Consider the following 20640-nt stretch of genomic DNA (forward strand, 5'->3'; position numbering starts at 1 on the left):
CTCTTTCCACCAAAAAACCTTTCAGGGGATCGTTTGCAACCGTTTGGCACCGTTTTTGAGTGAATTCCAGAATGTCAGATTTTTGCTGAAATTGTGACCGCACGGCTTAGGGATTTTTTCAAAAAAAAAGTTGTTCAGACCTTGCGGGCTAATTCTGTTTCTATGATAAAAACCCATCTCTTTCCACCGAAAAACATTTCAGGGGATCGTTTGCAATAGTTTGGCACCGTTTTTGAGTGAATTGCAGAACGTCAGATTTTTGCTGAAATTGTGACCGCGCGGCTTAGAGATTTTTTTAAAAAAAAGTTGTTCAGACCTTGCGGGCTAATTCTGTTTCAATGATAAAAACCCATCTCTTTCAACCGAAAAACCTTTCAGGGGAACAAATGCAACAGTTTGGCACCGTTTTTGAGTGAATTGCAGAACGTCAGATTTTTGCCGAAATTGTGACCGCGCGGCTTAGGGATTTTTTCAAAAAAAAGTTTTTCAGACCTTGCGGGCTAATTCTGTTTCAATGATAAAAACACATCTCTTTCCACCAAAAAACCTTTCAGGGGATCGTTTGCAACAGTTTGGCACCATTTTTGAGTGAATTCCAGAACGTCAGATTTTTGCTGAAATTGTGACCGCGCGGCTTAGGGATTTTTTCAAAAAAAAGTTGTTCAGACCTTGCGTGAAAATTCTTTTTCAATGATAAAAACCCATCTCTTTCCACCAAAAAACCTTTCAGGGGATCAAATGCAACAGTTTGGCACCGTTTTTGAGTGAATTCCAGAACGTCAGATTTTTGCTGAAATTGTGACCGTGCGGTTTAGGGATTTTTTCAAAAAAAAGTTGTTCAGACCTTGCGGGCTAATTCTGTTTCTATGATAAAAACCCATGTGTTTCCACCGAAAAACCTTTCAGGGGATCGTTTGCAACAGTTTGGAACCATTTTTGAGCGAATTCCAGAACGTCAGATTTTTGCTGAAATTGTGACCGCGCGGCTTAGGGATTTTTTTTTTTTAAAAAGTTGTTCAGACCTTGCGGGCTAATTCTGCTTCTATGATAAAAACCCATCTCTTTCCACCGAAAAACCTTTCAGGGGATCAAATGCAACAGTTTGGCACCGTTTTTGAGTGAATTCCAGAACGTCAGATTTTTGCTGAAATTGTGACCGTGCGGTTTAGGGATTTTTTCAAAAAAAAGTTGTTCAGACCTTGCGGGCTAATTCTGTTTCAATGATAAAAACCCATCTCTTTCCACTGAAAAACCTTTCAGGGGATCGTTTGCAATAGTTTGGCACCATTTTTGAGTGAATTCCGGAACGTCAGATTTTTGCTGAAATTGTGACCGCGCGGCTTAGGGATTTTTTCAAAAAAAAGTTGTTCAGACCTTGCGGGCTAATTCTGTTTCTATGATAAAAACCCATGTGTTTCCACCGAAAAACCTTTCAGGGGATCGTTTGCAACAGTTTGGCACCGTTTTTGAGTGAATTCCAGAACGTCAGATTTTTGCTGAAATTGTGACCGCGCGGCTTAGGGATTTTTTTTAAAAAAAGTTTTTCAGACCTTGCGTGAAAATTCTTTTTCAATGATAAAAACCCATCTCTTTCCACCGAAAAACCTTTCAGGGGATCAAATGCAACAGTTTGGCACCGTTTTTGAGTGAATTCCAGAACGTCAGATTTTTGCTGAAATTGTGACCGCGCGGCTTAGGGATTTTTTTTTTTAAAGTTGTTCAGACCTTGCGGGCTAATTCTGTATCAATGATAAAAACACATCTCTTTCCACCGAAAAACATTTCAGGGGATCAAATGCAACAGTTTGGCACCATGTTTGAGTGAATTGCAGAACGTCAGATTTCTGCTGAAATTGTGACCTTAGGGCTTAGCGATCTTTTCAAAAAAAGTTTTTCAGACCTTGCGTGAAAATTCTTTTTCAATGATAAATACCCATCTCTTTCCACCGAAAAACCTTTCAGGGGATCGTTTGCAACAGTTTGGAACGATTTTTGAGTGAATTCCCGAACATCAGATTTTTGATGAAATTGTGACCGCGCGGCTTAGGGATTTTTTTTTTTTAAAGTTGTTCAGACCTTGCGGGCTAATTCTGTTTCAATGATAAAAACACATCTCTTTCCACCAAAAAACCTTTCAGGGGATCGTTTGCAACCGTTTGGCACCGTTTTTGAGTGAATTCCAGAATGTCAGATTTTTGCTGAAATTGTGACCGCGCGGCTTAGGGATTTTTTCAAAAAAAAAGTTGTTCAGACCTTGCGGGCTAATTCTGTTTCTATGATAAAAACCCATCTCTTTCCACCGAAAAACCTTTCAGGGGATCAAATGCAACAGTTTGGCACCGTTTTTGAGTGAATTGCAGAACGTCAGATTTTTGCTGAAATTGTGACCGCGCGGCTTAGAGATTTTTTTTAAAAAAAGTTGTTCAGACCTTGCGGGCTAATTCTGTTTCAATGATAAAAACCCATCTCTTTCCACCGAAAAACCTTTCAGGGGAACAAATGCAACAGTTTGGCACCGTTTTTGAGTGAATTGCAGAACGTCAGATTTTTGCCGAAATTGTGACCGCGCGGCTTAGGGATTTTTTCAAAAAAAAGTTTTTCAGACCTTGCGTGAAAATTCTTTTTCAATGATAAAAACCCATGTGTTTCCACCGAAAAACCTTTCAGGGGATCGTTTGCAACAGTTTGGCACCATTTTTGAGTGAATTCCAGAACGTCAGATTTTTGCTGAAATTGTGACCGCGCGGCTTAGGGATTTTTTTTTAAAAAAAAGTTGTTCAGACCTTGCGGGCTAATTCTGCTTCTATGATAAAAACCCATCTCTTTCCACCGAAAAACCTTTCAGGGGATCAAATGCAATAGTTTGGCACCGTTTTTGAATGAATTGCCGAACGTCAGAGTTTTGCTGAAATTGTGACCGCGCTGCTTAGGGATTTTTTCAAAAAAAAGTTGTTCAGATCTTGCGGGCTAATTCTGTTTCAATGATAAAAACCCATCTCTTTCCACTGAAAAACCTTTCAGGGGATCGTTTGGAATAGTTTGGCACAATTTTTGAGTGAATTCCAGAACATCAGATTTTTGCTGAAATTGTGACCGCGCGGCTTAGGGATTTTTTCAAAAAAAGTTTTTCAGACCTTGCCTGAAAATTCTTTTTCAATGATAAAAACCCATCTTTTTCCACCGAAAAACCTTTCAGGGGATCAAATGCAACAGTTTGGCACCGTTTTTGAGTGAATTCCAGAACGTCAGATTTTTGCTGAAATTGTGACCGCGCGGCTTAGGGATTTTTTTTTTAAAAGTTGTTCAGACCTTGCGGGCTAATTCTGTTTCAATGATAAAAACCCATCTCTTTCCACCGAAAAACCTTTCAGGGGATCAAATGCAACAGTTTGGCACCATGTTTGAGTGAATTGCAGAACGTCAGATTTCTGCTGAAATTGTGACCTTAGGGCTTAGCGATTTTTTCAAAAAAAGTTTTTCAGACCTTGCGTGAAAATTCTTTTTCAATGATAAATACCCATCTCTTTCCACCGAAAAACCTTTCAGGGGATCGTTTGCAACAGTTTGGAACCATTTTTGAGTGAATTCCCGAACATCAGATTTTTGATGAAATTGTGACCGCGCGGCTTAGGGATTTTTTCAAAAAAAAGTTGTTCAGATCTTGCGGGCTAATTCTGTTTCAATGATAAAAACCCATCTCTTTCCACTGAAAAACCTTTCAGGGGATCGTTTGCAATAGTTTGGCACCATTTTTGAATGAATTCCAGAACATCAGATTTTTGCTGAAATTGTGACCGCGCGGCTTAGGGATTTTTTCAAAAAAAAGTTGTTCAGATCTTGCGGGCTAATTCTGTTTCAATGATAAAAACCCATCTCTTTCCACTGAAAAACCTTTCAGGGGATCGTTTGCAATAGTTTGGCACCATTTTTGAGTGAATTCCAGAACATCAGATTTTTGCTGAAATTGTGACCGCGCGGCTTAGGGATTTTTTCAAAAAAGGTTTTTCAGACCTTGCCTGAAAATTCTTTTTCAATGATAAAAACCCATCTCTTTCCACCGAAAAACCTTTCAGGGGATCAAATGCAACAGTTTGGCACCGTTTTTGAGTGAATTCCAGAACGTCAGATTTTTGCTGGAATTGTGACCGCGCGGCTTAGAGATTTTTTTTAAAAAAAGTTTTTCAGACCTTGCGTGAAAATTCTTTTTCAATGATAAAAACCCATGTGTTTCCACCGAAAAACCTTTCAGGGGATCGTTTGCAACAGTTTGGCACCATTTTTGAGTGAATTCCAGAACGTCAGATTTTTGCTGAAATTGTGACCGCGCAGCTTAGGGATTTTTTCAAAAAAAAGTTGTTCAGACCTTGCGGGCTAATTCTGTTTCTATGATAAAAACCCATGTGTTTCCACCGAAAAACCTTTCAGGGGATCGTTTGCAACAGTTTGGCACCGTTTTTGAGTGAATTGCCGAACGTCAGAGTTTTGCTGAAATTGTGACCGCGCTGAGTAGGGATTTTTTCAAAAAAAAGTTGTTCAGACCTTGCCTGAAAATTCTTTTTCAATGATAAAAACCCATCTCTTTCCACCGAAAAACCTTTCAGGGTATCAAATGCAACAGTTTGGCACCGTTTTTGAGTGAATTCCAGAACGTCAGATTTTTGCTGAAATTGTGACCGCGCGGCTTAGGGATTTTTTTCAAAAAAAGTTTTTCAGACCTTGCCTGAAAATTCTTTTTCAATGATAAAAACCCATCTCTTTCCACAGAAAAACCTTTCAGGGGATCGTTTGCAACAGTTTGGCACCGTTTTTGAATGAACTCCAGAACGTCAGATTTTTGCTGAAATTGTGACCGCGCAGCTTAGGGATTTTTTCAAAAAAAAAGTTGTTCAGACCTTGCGGGCTAATTCTGTTTCTATGATAAAAACGCATCTCTTTCCACTGAAAAACCTTTCAGGGGATCGTTTGCTATAGTTTGGCACCATTTTTGAGTGAATTCCCGAACGTCAGATTTTTGCTGAAATTGTGACCGCGCAGCTTAGGGATTTTTTTCAAAAAAATGTTGTTCAGACCTTGCGGGCTAATTCTGTTTCTATGATAAAAACCCATCTCTTTCCACCGAAAAACCTTTCTGGGGATCAAATTCAACAGTTTGGCACCGTTTTTGAGTGAATTGCAGAACGTCAGATTTTTGCTGAAATTGTGACCGCGCGGCTTAGAGATTTTTTTAAAAAAAAGTTGTTCAGACCTTGCGGGCTAATTCTGTTTCAATGATAAAAACACATCTCTTTCCACCAAAAAACCTTTCAGGGGATCAAATGCAACAGTTTGGCACTATGTTTGAGTGAATTGCAGAACGTCAGATTTCTGCTGAAATTGTGACCTTAGGGCTTAGGGATTTTTTCAAAAAAAGTTTTTCAGACCCTGCGTGAAAATTCTTTTTCAATGATAAATACCCATCTCTTTCCACCGAAAAACCTTTCAGGGGATCGTTTGCAACAGTTTGGAACCATTTTTGAGTGAATTCCCGAACATCAGATTTTTGATGAAATTGTGACCGCGCGGCTTAGGGATTTTTTCAAAAAAAAGTTTTTCATACCTTGCGTGAAAATTCTTTTTCAATGATTAAAACCCATCTCTTTCCACCAAAAAACCTTTCAGGGGATCGTTTGCAACAGTTTGGAACCATTTTTGAGTGAATTCCAGAACGTCAGATTTTTGCTGAAATTGTGACCGCGCGGCTTAGGGATTTTTTTTTAAAAAAAGTTGTTCAGACCTTGCAGGCTAATTCTGCTTCTATGATAAAAACCCATCTCTTTCCACCGAAAAACCTTTCAGGGGATCAAATGCAACAGTTTGGCACCGTTTTTGAGTGAATTGCCGAACGTCAGAGTTTTGCTGAAATTGTGACGGCGCTGCTTAGGGATTTTTTCAAAAAAAAGTTGTTCAGATCTTGCGGGCTAATTCTGTTTCAATGATAAAAACCCATCTCTTTCCACTGAAAAACCTTTCAGGGGATCGTTTGCAATAGTTTGGCACCATTTTTGAGTGAATTCCAGAACATCAGATTTTTGCTGAAATTGTGACCACGCGGCTTAGGGATTTTTTCAAAAAAAGTTTTTCAGACCTTGCCTGAAAATTCTTTTTCAATGATAAAAACCCATCTCTTTCCACCAAAAAACCTTTCAGGGGATCAAATGCAACAGTTTGGCACCGTTATTGAGTGAATTCCAGAACGTCAGATTTTTGCTGAAATTGTGATCGCGCGGCTTAGGGATTTTTTTTTTTAAAGTTGTTCAGACCTTGCGGGCTAATTCTGTTGCAATGATAAAAACACATCTCTTTCCACCGAAAAACCTTTCAGGGGATCAAATGCAACAGTTTGGCACCATGTTTGAGTGAATTGCAGAACGGCAGATTTCTGCTTTAATTGTGACCTTAGGGCTTAGGGATTTTTTTTAAAAAAAAGCTTTTCAGACCTTGCCTGAAAATTCTTTTTCAATGATAAAAACCCATCTCTTTCCACCGAAAAACCTTTCAGGGGATCAAATGCAACAGTTTGGCACCGTTTTTGAGTGAATTCCAGAACGTCAGATTTTTGCTGAAATTGTGACCGCGCGGCTTAGGGATTTTTTTCAAAAAAAGTTTTTCAGACCTTGCCTGAAAATTCTTTTTCAATGATAAAAACCCATCTCTTTCCACCCAAAAACCTTTCAGGGGATCGTTTGCAACAGTTTGGCACCGTTTTTGAATGAATTCCAGAACGTCAGATTTTTGCTGAAACTGTGACCGCGCAGCTTAGGGATTTTTTCAAAAAAAAAGTTGTTCAGACCTTGCGGGCTAATTCTGTTTCTATGATAAAAACGCATCTCTTTCCACTGAAAAACCTTTCAGGGGATCGTTTGCAATAGTTTGGCACCATTTTTGAGTGAATTGCCGAACGTCAGAGTTTTGCTGAAATTGTGACCGCGCTGCTTAGGGATTTTTTCAAAAAAAAGTTGTTCAGACCTTGCGGGCTAATTCTGTTTCAATGATAAGAACCCATCTCTTTCCACTGAAAAACCTTTCAGGGGATCGTTTGCAATAGTTTGGCACCATTTTTGAGTGAATTCCCGAACATCAGATTTTTGATGAAATTGTGACCGCGCGGCTTAGGGATTTTTTTTAAAAAAAGCTTTTCAGACCTTGCCTGAAAATTCTTTTTCAATGATAAAAACCCATCTCTTTCCACCGAAAAACCTTTCAGGGGATCAAATGCAACAGTTTGGCACCGTTTTTGAGTGAATTCCAGAACGTCAGATTTTTGCTGAAATTGTGACCGCGCGGCTTAGGGATTTTTTCAAAAAAAAGTTGTTAAGACCTTGCCTGAAAATTCTTTTTCAATGATAAAAACCCATCTCTTTCCACCCAAAAACCTTTCAGGGGATCGTTTGCAACAGTTTGGCACCGTTTTTGAATGAATTCCAGAACGTCAGATTTTTGCTGAAACTGTGACCGCGCAGCTTAGGGATTTTTTAAAAAAAAAGTTGTTCAGACCTTGCGGGCTAATTCTGTTTCTATGATAAAAACGCATCTCTTTCCACTGAAAAACCTTTCAGGGGATCGTTTGCAATAGTTTGGCACCATTTTTGAGTGAATTGCCGAACGTCAGAGTTTTGCTGAAATTGTGACCGCGCTGCTTAGGGATTTTTTCAAAAAAAAGTTGTTCAGACCTTGCGGGCTAATTCTGTTTCAATGATAAGAACCCATCTCTTTCCACTGAAAAACCTTTCAGGGGATCGTTTGCAATAGTTTGGCACCATTTTTGAGTGAATTCCCGAACATCAGATTTTTGATGAAATTGTGACCGCGCGGCTTAGGGATTTTTTTAAAAAAAAGCTTTTCAGACCTTCCCTGAAAATTCTTTTTCAATGATAAAAACCCATCTCTTTCCACCGAAAAACCTTTCAGGGGATCAAATGCAACAGTTTGGCACCGTTTTTGAGTGAATTCCAGAACGTCAGATTTTTGCTGAAATTGTGACCGCGCGGCTTAGGGATTTTTTCAAAAAAAAGTTGTTAAGACCTTGCCTGAAAATTCTTTTTCAATGATAAAAACCCATCTCTTTCCACAGAAAAACCTTTCAGGGGATCGTTTGCAACAGTTTGGCACCGTTTTTGAATGAATTCCAGAACGTCAGATTTTTGCTGAAATTGTGACCGTGCAGCTTAGGGATTTTTTCAAAAAAAAAGTTGTTCAGACCTTGCGGGCTAATTCTGTTTCTATGATGAAAACGCATCTCTTTCCACTGAAAAACCTTTCAGGGGATCGTTTCCAATAGTTTGGCACCATTTTTGAGTGAATTCCCGAACGTCAGATTTTTGCTGAAATTGTGACCACGCGGCTTAGGGATTTTTTCAAAAAAAGTTTTTCAGACCTTGCCTGAAAATTCTTTTTCAATGATAAAAACCCATCTCTTTCCACCAAAAAACCTTTCAGGGGATCAAATGCAACAGTTTGGCACCGTTATTGAGTGAATTCCAGAACGTCAGATTTTTGCTGAAATTGTGATCGCGCGGCTTAGGGATTTTTTTTTTTAAAGTTGTTCAGACCTTGCGGGCTAATTCTGTTGCAATGATAAAAACACATCTCTTTCCACCGAAAAACCTTTCAGGGGATCAAATGCAACAGTTTGGCACCATGTTTGAGTGAATTGCAGAACGGCAGATTTCTGCTTTAATTGTGACCTTAGGGCTTAGGGATTTTTTTTAAAAAAAAGCTTTTCAGACCTTGCCTGAAAATTCTTTTTCAATGATAAAAACCCATCTCTTTCCACCGAAAAACCTTTCAGGGGATCAAATGCAACAGTTTGGCACCGTTTTTGAGTGAATTCCAGAACGTCAGATTTTTGCTGAAATTGTGACCGCGCGGCTTAGGGATTTTTTTCAAAAAAAGTTTTTCAGACCTTGCCTGAAAATTCTTTTTCAATGATAAAAACCCATCTCTTTCCACCCAAAAACCTTTCAGGGGATCGTTTGCAACAGTTTGGCACCGTTTTTGAATGAATTCCAGAACGTCAGATTTTTGCTGAAACTGTGACCGCGCAGCTTAGGGATTTTTTCAAAAAAAAAGTTGTTCAGACCTTGCGGGCTAATTCTGTTTCTATGATAAAAACGCATCTCTTTCCACTGAAAAACCTTTCAGGGGATCGTTTGCAATAGTTTGGCACCATTTTTGAGTGAATTGCCGAACGTCAGAGTTTTGCTGAAATTGTGACCGCGCTGCTTAGGGATTTTTTCAAAAAAAAGTTGTTCAGACCTTGCGGGCTAATTCTGTTTCAATGATAAGAACCCATCTCTTTCCACTGAAAAACCTTTCAGGGGATCGTTTGCAATAGTTTGGCACCATTTTTGAGTGAATTCCCGAACATCAGATTTTTGATGAAATTGTGACCGCGCGGCTTAGGGATTTTTTTTAAAAAAAGCTTTTCAGACCTTGCCTGAAAATTCTTTTTCAATGATAAAAACCCATCTCTTTCCACCGAAAAACCTTTCAGGGGATCAAATGCAACAGTTTGGCACCGTTTTTGAGTGAATTCCAGAACGTCAGATTTTTGCTGAAATTGTGACCGCGCGGCTTAGGGATTTTTTCAAAAAAAAGTTGTTAAGACCTTGCCTGAAAATTCTTTTTCAATGATAAAAACCCATCTCTTTCCACCCAAAAACCTTTCAGGGGATCGTTTGCAACAGTTTGGCACCGTTTTTGAATGAATTCCAGAACGTCAGATTTTTGCTGAAACTGTGACCGCGCAGCTTAGGGATTTTTTCAAAAAAAAGTTGTTCAGACCTTGCGGGCTAATTCTGTTTCTATGATAAAAACGCATCTCTTTCCACTGAAAAACCTTTCAGGGGATCGTTTGCAATAGTTTGGCACCATTTTTGAGTGAATTGCCGAACGTCAGAGTTTTGCTGAAATTGTGACCGCGCTGCTTAGGGATTTTTTCAAAAAAAAGTTTTTCAGACCTTGCGGGCTAATTCTGTTTCAATGATAAGAACCCATCTCTTTCCACTGAAAAACCTTTCAGGGGATCGTTTGCAATAGTTTGGCACCATTTTTGAGTGAATTCCCGAACATCAGATTTTTGATGAAATTGTGACCGCGCGGCTTAGGGATTTTTTTAAAAAAAAGCTTTTCAGACCTTGCCTGAAAATTCTTTTTCAATGATAAAAACCCATCTCTTTCCACCGAAAAACCTTTCAGGGGATCAAATGCAACAGTTTGGCACCGTTTTTGAGTGAATTCCAGAACGTCAGATTTTTGCTGAAATTGTGACCGCGCGGCTTAGGGATTTTTTCAAAAAAAAGTTGTTAAGACCTTGCCTGAAAATTCTTTTTCAATGATAAAAACCCATCTCTTTCCACAGAAAAACCTTTCAGGGGATCGTTTGCAACAGTTTGGCACCGTTTTTGAATGAATTCCAGAACGTCAGATTTTTGCTGAAATTGTGACCGTGCAGCTTAGGGATTTTTTCAAAAAAAAAGTTGTTCAGACCTTGCGGGCTAATTCTGTTTCTATGATGAAAACGCATCTCTTTCCACTGAAAAACCTTTCAGGGGATCGTTTCCAATAGTTTGGCACCATTTTTGAGTGAATTCCCGAACGTCAGATTTTTGCTGAAATTGTGACCGCGCGGCTTAGGGATTTTTTCAAAAAAAAGTTTTTCAGACCTTGCGTGAAAATTCTTTTTCAATGATAAAAACCCATCTCTTTCCACCAAAAAACCTTTCAGGGGATCGTTTGCAACCGTTTGGCACCGTTTTTGAGTGAATTCCAGAATGTCAGATTTTTGCTGAAATTGTGACCGCGTGGCTTAGGGATTTTTTCAAAAAAAAGTTGTTCAGACCTTGCGGGCTAATTCTGTTTCTATGATAAAAACCCATCTCTTTCCACTGAAAAACCTTTCAGGGGATCGTTTGCAATAGTTTGGCACCGTTTTTGAGTGAATTGCAGAACGTCAGATTTTTGCTGAAATTGTGACCGCGCGGCTTAGGGATTTTTTCAAAAAAACTTTTTCAGACCTTGCCTGAAAATTCTTTTTCAATGATAAAAACCCATCTCTCTCCACCGAAAAACCTTTCAGGGGATCAAATGCAACAGTTTGGCACCGTTTTTGAGTGAATTCCAGAACGTCAGATTTTTGCTGAAATTGTGACCGCGTGGCTTAGGGATTTTTTCAAAAAAAAGTTGTTCAGACCTTGCGGGCTAATTCTGTTTCTATGATAAAAACCCATCTCTTTCCACTGAAAAACCTTTCAGGGGATCGTTTGCAATAGTTTGGCACCGTTTTTGAGTGAATTGCAGAACGTCAGATTTTTGCTGAAATTGTGACCGCGCGGCTTAGGGATTTTTTCAAAAAAACTTTTTCAGACCTTGCCTGAAAATTCTTTTTCAATGATAAAAACCCATCTCTCTCCACCGAAAAACCTTTCAGGGGATCAAATGCAACAGTTTGGCACCGTTTTTGAGTGAATTCCAGAACGTCAGATTTTTGCTGAAATTGTGACCGCGTGGCTTAGGGATTTTTTCAAAAAAAAGTTTTTCAGACCTTGCGTGAAAATTCTTTTTCAATGATAAAAACCCATGTGTTTCCACCGAAAAACCTTTCAGGGGATCGTTTGCAACAGTTTGGCACCATTTTTGAGTGAATTCCAGAACATCAGATTTTTGCTGAAATTGTGACCGCGCGGCTTAGGGATTTTTTCGAAAAAAGTTTTTCAGACCTTGCCTGAAAATTCTTTTTCAATGATAAAAACCCATCTCTTTCCACCGAAAAACCTTTCAGGGGATCAAATGCAACAGTTTGGCACCGTTTTTGAGTGAATTCCAGAACGTCAGATTTTTGCTGAAATTGTGACCGCGCGGCTTAGGGTTTTTTTTTTTTAAAAGTTGTTCAGACCTTGCGGGCTAATTCTGTTTCAATGATAAAAACACATCTCTTTCCACCGAAAAACCTTCCAGGGGATCAAATGCAACAGTTTGGCACCATGTTTGAGTGAATTCCAGAACGTCAGATTTCTGCTGAAATTGTGACCGCGCAGCTTAGGGATTTTTTCAAAAAAAAGTTTTACAGACCTTGCGGGCTAATTCTGTTTCTATGATAAAAACCCATCTCTTTCCACCGAAAAACCTTTCAGGGGATCGTTTGCAACAGTTTGGCACCGTTTTTGAATGAATTCCAGAACGTCAGATTTTTGCTGGAATTGTGACCGCGCGGCTTAGGGATTTTTTCAAAAAAAAGTTGTTCAGACCTTGCGGGCTAATTCTGTTTCTATGATAAAAACCCATCTCTTTCCACTGAAAAACCTTTCAGGGGATCGTTTGCAATAGTTTGGCACCATTTTTGAGTGAATTCCAGAACGTCAGATTTTTGCTGAAATTGTGACCGCGCGGCTTAGGGATTTTTTCAAAAAAAAGTTTTTCAGACCTTGCGTGAGAATTCTTTTTTAATGATAAAAACCCATCTCTTTCCACCAAAAAACCTTTCAGTGGATCGTTTGCAACCGTTTGGCACCGTTTTTGAGTGAATTGCAGAACGTCAGATTTTTGCTGAAATTGTGACCGCGCGGCTTAGGGATTTTTTTAAAAAAAAGTTTTTCAGACCTTGCGTGAAAATTCTTTTTCAATGATAAAAACCCATCTCTTTCCACCGAAAAACCTTTCAGGGGATCATTTGCAACAGTTTGGCACCATTTTTGAGTGATTTCCAGAACGTCAGATTTTTACTGAAATTGTGACCGCGCGGCTTAGGGATTTTTTCAAAAAAAAGTTGTTCAGACCTTGCGAGCTAATTCTGTTTCTATGATAAAAACCCATCTCTTTCAACCGAAAAACCTTTCAGGGGATCTTTTGCAAGAGTTTGGCACCATTTTTAAGTGAATTCCAGAACGTCAGATTTTTGCTGAAATTTTGACCGCGCGGCTTAGAGATTTTTTTTTTAAAAAGTTGTTCAGACCTTACATGAAAATTCTTTTTCAATGATAAAAACCCATCTCTTTACACCCAAAAACCTTTCAGGGGATCGTTTGCAATAGTTTGGCACCGTTTTTGAGTGAATTGCAGAACGTCAGATTTTTGCTGAAATTGTGACCGTGCGGCTTAGGTATTTTTTCAAAAAAATGTTTTTCAGACCTTGCGTGAAAATTCTTTTTTAATGATAAAAACCCATCTCTTTCCACCGAAAAAGCTTTCAGGGGATCGTTTGCAACCGTTTGGCACGGTTTTTGAGTGAATTCCAGAACGTCAGATTTTTGCTGAAATTGTGACCGCGCGGCTTAGGGATTTTTTCAAAAAAAAGTTTTTCAGACCTTGCGTGAGAATTCTTTTTTAATGATAAAAACCCATCTCTTTCCACTGAAAAACCTTTCAGTGGATCGTTTGCAACCGTTTGGCACCGTTTTTGAGTGAATTGCAGAACATCAGATTTTTGCTGAAATTGTGACCGCGCGGCTTAGGGATTTTTTTAAAAAAAAGTTGTTCAGACCTAGCGGGCTAATTCTGTTTCTATGATAAAAACCCATCTCTTTCCACCAAAAAACCTTTCAGGGGATCAAATGCAACAGTTTGGCCCCATTTTTGAGTGAATTCCAGAACGTCAGATTTTTGCTGAAATTGTGACCGCGCGGCTTAGGGATTTTTTCAAAAAAAAGTTGTTCAGACCTTGCGGGCTAATTCTGTTTCTATGATAAAAACCCATCTCTTTCCACCAAAAAACCTTTCAGGGGATCGTTTGCAACAGTTTGGCACCGTTTTTGAATTAATTCCAGAACGTCAGATTTTTGCTGAAATTGTGACCGCGCGGCTTAGGGATTTTTCAAAAAAAAAGTTGTTCAGACCTTGCGGGCTAATTCTGTTTCTATGATAAAAACCCATCTCTTTCCACTGAAAAACCTTTCCGGGGATCGTTTGCAAACGTTTCGCACCATTTTTGAGTGAATTCCAGAACGTCAGATTTTTGCTGAAATTGTGACCGCGCGGCTTAGGGATTTTTTTTAAAAAAAGTTTTTCAGACCTTGCGTGAAAATTCTTTTTCAATGATAAAAACCCATCTCTTTCTACCGAAAACCTTTCAGGGGATCATTTGCAAGAGTTTGGCACCATTTTTAAGTGAATTGCAGAACATCAGATTTTTGCTGAAATTGTGACCGCGCGGCTTAGGGATTTTTTCAAAAAAAAGTTGTTCAGACCAAGCGGGCTAATTCTGTTTCTATGATAAAAACCCATCTCTTTCCACCAAAAAACCTTTCAGGGGATCAAAGCAACAGTTTGGCCCCATTTTTGAGTGAATTCCAGAACGTCAGATTTTTGCTGAAATTGTGACCGCGCGGCTTAGGGATTTTTTCAAAAAAAAGTTGTTCAGACCTTGCGGGCTAATTCTGTTTCTATGATAAAAACACATCTCTTTCCACTGAAAAACCTTTCAGGGGATCGTTTGCAACCGTTTGGCACCGTTTTTGAGTGAATTGCAGAACGTCAGATTTTTGCTGAAATTGTGACCGCGCGGCTTAGGGATTTTTTTTAAAAAAAGTTTTTCAGACCTTGCGTGAAAATTCTTTTTCAATGATAAAAACCCATCTCTTTCTACCGAAAACCTTTCAGGGGATCATTTGCAAGAGTTTGGCACCATTTTTAAGTGAATTGCAGAACATCAGATTTTTGCTGAAATTGTGACCGCGCGGCTTAGGGATTTTTTCAAAAAAAAGTTGTTCAGACCAAGCGGGCTAATTCTGTTTCTATGATAAAAACCCATCTCTTTCCACCAAAAAACCTTTCAGGGGATCAAAGCAACAGTTTGGCCCCATTTTTGAGTGAATTCCAGAACGTCAGATTTTTGCTGAAATTGTGACCGCGCGGCTTAGGGATTTTTTCAAAAAAAAGTTGTTCAGACCTTGCGGGCTAATTCTGTTTCTATGATAAAAACACATCTCTTTCCACTGAAAAACCTTTCAGGGGATCGTTTGCAACCGTTTGGCACCGTTTTTGAGTGAATTGCAGAACGTCAGATTTTTGCTGAAATTGTGACCGCGCGGCTTAGGGATTTTTTCCAAAAAAAGGTTTTTCAGACCTTGCGTGAAAATTCTTTTTCAATGATAAAAACCCATCTCTTTCCACCGAAAAAAAGTTGTTCAGACCTTGCGGGCTAATTCTGTTTCAATGATAAAAACCCATCTCTTTCCACTGAAAAACCTTTCAGGGGATCGTTTGCAACCGTTTGGCACCGTTTTTGAATGAATTCCAGAACGTCAGATTTTTGCTGAAATTGTGACCGCGCGGCTTAGGGATTTTTCAAAAAAAAGTTGTTGAGACCTTGCGGGCTAATTCTGTTTCTATGATAAAAACCCATCTCTTTCCACTGAAAAACCTTTCAGGGGATCGTTTGCAATAGTTTGGCACCATTTTTGAGTGAATTCCAGAACGTCAGATTTTTGCTGAAATTGTGACCGCGCGGCTTAGGGATTTTTTCAAAAAAATGTTTTTCAGACCTTGCATGAAAATTCTTTTTCAATGATAAAACCCATCTCTTTCCACCGAAAAACCTTTCAGGGGATCATTTGCAACAGTTTGGCACCATTTTTGAGTGAATTCCAGAACGTCAGATTTTTGCTGAAATTGTGACAGCGCGGCTTAGGGATTTTTTCAAAAAAAAGTTGTTCAGACCTTGCGGGCTAATTCTGTTTCTATGATAAAAACCCATCTCTTTCCACCGAAAAACCTTTCAGGGGATCTTTTGCAAGAGTTTGGCAACATTTTTAAGTGAATTCCAGAACGTCAGATTTTTGCTGAAATTTTGACCGCGCGGCTTAGAGATTTTTTTTTAAAAAAGTTGTTCAGACCTTGCGTGAAAATTCTTTTTCAATGATAAAAACCCATCTCTTTCCAACAAAAAAGCTTTCAGGGGATCGTTTGCAACAGTTTGGCACCATTTTTGAGTGAATTCCAGAACGTCAGATTTTTGCTGAAATTGTGACCGCGCGGCTTAGGGATTTTTTCAAAAAAAAAAATTTTCAGATCTTGCGTGAAAATTCTTTTTCAATGATAAAAACCCATCTCTTTCCACCCAAAAACCTTTCAGTGGATCGTTTGCAACCGTTTGGCACCGTTTTTGAGTGAATTGCAGAACGTCAGATTTTTGCTGAAATTGTGACCGCGCGGCTTAGGGATTTTTTCAAAAAAAAGTTGTTCAGACCTAGCGGGCTAATTCTGTTTCTATGATAAAAACCCATCTCTTTCCACCAAAAAACCTTTCAGGGGATCAAATGCAACAGTTTGGCGCCATTTTTGAGTGAATTCCAGAACGTCAGATTTTTGCTGAAATTGTGACCGCGCGGCTTAGGGATTTTTTCAAAAAAAAGTTGTTCAGACCTTGCGGGCTAATTCTGTTTCTATGATAAAAACCCATGTGTTTCCACCGATAAAACCTTTCAGGGGATCTTTTGCAACAGTTTGGCACCATTTCTGAGTGAATTCCAGAACGTCAGATTTTTGCTGGAATTGTGACCGCGCGGCTTAGGGATTTTTTCAAAAAAAAGTTGTTCAGATCTTGCGGGCTAATTCTGTTTCAATGATAAAAACCCATCTCTTTCCACCCAAAAACCTTTCAGTGGATCGTTTGCAACCGTTTGGCACCATTTTTGAGTGAATTCCAGAACGTCAGATTTTTGCTGAAATTGTGACCGTGAAGCTTAGGTATTTTTTCAAAAAAATGTTTTTCAGACCTTGCGTGAAAATTCTTTTTCAATGATAAAAACCCATCTCTTTCCAACAAAAAAGCTTTCAGGGGATCGTTTGCAACAGTTTGGCACCATTTTTGAGTGAATTCCAGAACGTCAGATTTTTGCTGAAATTGTGACCGCGCGGCTTAGGGATTTTTTCAAAAAAAAAGTTTTTCAGATCTTGCGTGAAAATTCTTTTTCAATGATAAAAACCCATCTCTTTCCACCCAAAAACCTTTCAGTGGATCGTTTGCAACCGTTTGGCACCGTTTTTGAGTGAATTGCAGAACGTCAGATTTTTGCTGAAATTGTGACCGCGCGGCTTAGGGATTTTTTCAAAAAAAAGTTGTTCAGACCTAGCGGGCTAATTCTGTTTCTATGATAAAAACCCATCTCTTTCCACCAAAAAACCTTTCAGGGGATCAAATGCAACAGTTTGGCGCCATTTTTGAGTGAATTCCAGAACGTCAGATTTTTGCTGAAATTGTGACCGCGCGGCTTAGGGATTTTTTCAAAAAAAAGTTGTTCAGACCTTGCGGGCTAATTCTGTTTCTATGATAAAAACCCATGTGTTTCCACCGATAAAACCTTTCAGGGGATCTTTTGCAACAGTTTGGCACCATTTCTGAGTGAATTCCAGAACGTCAGATTTTTGCTGGAATTGTGACCGCGCGGCTTAGGGATTTTTTCAAAAAAAAGTTGTTCAGACCTTACGGGCTAATTCTGTTTCAATTATAAAAACCCATCTCTTTCCACTGAAAAACCTTTCAGGGGATCGTTTGCAATAGTTTGGCACCATTTTTGAGTGAATTGCAGAACGTCAGATTTTTGCTGAAATTGTGACCGCGCGGCTTAGGGATTTTTTTTTAAAAAAGTTTTTCAGACCTTGCGTGAAAATTCTTTTTCAATGATAAAAACCCATCTCTTTCCACCCAAAAACCTTTCAGGGGATCGTTTGCAACCGTTTGGCACCGTTTTTGAGTGAATTGCAGAACGTCAGATTTTTGCTGAAATTGGGACCGTGTGGCTTAGGTATTTTTTCAAAAAAATGTTTTTCAGACCTTGCGTGAAAATTCTTTTTCAATGATAAAAACCCATCTCTTTCCACCAAAAAAGCTTTCACGGGATCGTTTGCAACAGTTTGGCACCATTTTTGAGTGAATTCCAGAACGTCAGATTTTTGCTGAAATTGTGACCGCGCGGCTTAGGGATTTTTTCAAAAAAAAGTTGTTCAGACCTAGCGGGCTAATTCTGTTTCTATGATAAAAACCCATCTCTTTTCACCAAAAAACCTTTCAGGAGATCAAATGCAACAGTTTGGCCCCATTTTTGAGTGAATTCCAGAACGTCAGATTTTTGCTGAAATTGTGACCGCGCGGCTTAGGGATTTTTTCAAAAAAAAGTTGTTCAGACCTTGCGGGCTAATTCTGTTTCTATGATAAAAACCCATGTGTTTCCACCGATAAAACCTTTCAGGGGATCCTTTGCAATAGTTTGGCACCATTTTTGAGTGAATTGCAGAACGTCAGTTTTTTGCTGAAATTGTGACCGCGCGGTTTAGGGATTTTTTTTTTAAAAAAGTTTTTCAGACCTTGCGTGAAAATTCTTTTTCAATGATAAAAACCCATCTCTTTCTACCAAAAAACCTTTCAGGGGATCGTTTGCAACCGTTTGGCACCGTTTTTGAGTGAATTGCAGAACTTCAGATTTTTGCTGAAATTGGGACCGTGCGGCTTAGGGATTTTTTCAAAAAAATGTTTTTCAGACCTTGCATGAAAATTCTTTTTCAATGATAAAAACCCATCTCTTTCCACCGAAAAAGCTTTCAGGGGATCGTTTGCAACAGTTTGGCACCATTTTTGAGTGAATTCCAGAACGTCAGATTTTTGCTGAAATTGTGACCGCGCGGCTTAGGGATTTTTTCAAAAAAAAGTTTTTCAGACCTTGCGTGAAAATTCTTTTTCAATGATAAAAACCCATCTCTTTCCACCCAAAAACCTTTCAGTGGATCGTTTGCAACCCTTTGGCACCGTTTTTGAGTGAATTGCAGAACGTCAGATTTTTGCTGAAATTGTGACCGCGCGGCTTAGGGATTTTTTCAAAAAAAAGTTGTTCAGACCTAGCGGGCTAATTCTGTTTCTATGATAAAAACCCATCTCTTTCCACCAAAAAACCTTTCAGGGGATCAAATGCAACAGTTTGGCACCGTTTTTGAGTGAATTCCAGAACGTCAGATTTTTGCTGGAATTGTGACCGCGCGGCTTAGAGATTTTTTTTAAAAAAAGTTTTTCAGACCTTGCGTGAAAATTCTTTTTCAATGATAAAAACCCATGTGTTTCCACCGAAAAACCTTTCAGGGGATCGTTTGCAACAGTTTGGCACCATTTTTGAGTGAATTCCAGAACGTCAGATTTTTGCTGAAATTGTGACCGCGCAGCTTAGGGATTTTTTCAAAAATAGGTTGTTCAGACCTTGCGGGCTAATTCTGTTTCTATGATAAAAACCCATGTGTTTCCACCGAAAAACCTTTCAGGGGATCGTTTGCAACAGTTTGGCACCGTTTTTGAGTGAATTGCCGAACGTCAGAGTTTTGCTGAAATTGTGACCGCGCTGAGTAGGGATTTTTTCAAAAAAAAGTTGTTCAGACCTTGCCTGAAAATTCTTTTTCAATGATAAAAACCCATCTCTTTCCACCGAAAAACCTTTCAGGGTATCAAATGCAACAGTTTGGCACCGTTTTTGAGTGAATTCCAGAACGTCAGATTTTTGCTGAAATTGTGACCGCGCGGCTTAGGGATTTTTTTCAAAAAAAGTTTTTCAGACCTTGCCTGAAAATTCTTTTTCAATGATAAAAACCCATCTCTTTCCACAGAAAAACCTTTCAGGGGATCGTTTGCAACAGTTTGGCACCGTTTTTGAATGAACTCCAGAACGTCAGATTTTTGCTGAAATTGTGACCGCGCAGCTTAGGGATTTTTTCAAAAAAAAAGTTGTTCAGACCTTGCGGGCTAATTCTGTTTCTATGATAAAAACGCATCTCTTTCCACTGAAAAACCTTTCAGGGGATCGTTTGCTATAGTTTGGCACCATTTTTGAGTGAATTCCCGAACGTCAGATTTTTGCTGAAATTGTGACCGCGCGGCTTAGGGATTTTTTCAAAAAAAAGTTTTTCAGACCTTGCGTGAAAATTCTTTTTCAACGATAAAAACCCATCTCTTTCCACCAAAAAACCTTTCAGGGGATCGTTTGCAACCGTTTGGCACCGTTTTTGATTGAATTCCAGAATGTCAGATTTTTGCTGAAATTGTGACCGCGCAGCTTAGGGATTTTTTTCAAAAAAATGTTGTTCAGACCTTGCGGGCTAATTCTGTTTCTATGATAAAAACCCATCTCTTTCCACCGAAAAACCTTTCTGGGGATCAAATTCAACAGTTTGGCACCGTTTTTGAGTGAATTGCAGAATGTCAGATTTTTGCTGAAATTGTGACCGCGCGGCTTAGAGATTTTTTTTAAAAAAAGTTGTTCAGACCTTGCGGGCTAATTCTGTTTCAATGATAAAAACACATCTCTTTCCACCAAAAAACCTTTCAGGGGATCAAATGCAACAGTTTGGCACTATGTTTGAGTGAATTGCAGAACGTCAGATTTCTGCTGAAATTGTGACCTTAGGGCTTAGGGATTTTTTCAAAAAAAGTTTTTCAGACCCTGCGTGAAAATTCTTTTTCAATGATAAATACCCATCTCTTTCCACCGAAAAACCTTTCAGGGGATCGTTTGCAACAGTTTGGAACCATTTTTGAGTGAATTCCCGAACATCAGATTTTTGATGAAATTGTGACCGCGCGGCTTAGGGATTTTTTCAAAAAAAAGTTTTTCATACCTTGCGTGAAAATTC

The sequence above is a fragment of the Podarcis vaucheri genome (genome assembly GCF_965113315.1).
Source record: "Podarcis vaucheri genome assembly, chromosome: 6".
NCBI lineage: Eukaryota > Metazoa > Chordata > Lepidosauria > Squamata > Lacertidae > Podarcis > Podarcis vaucheri.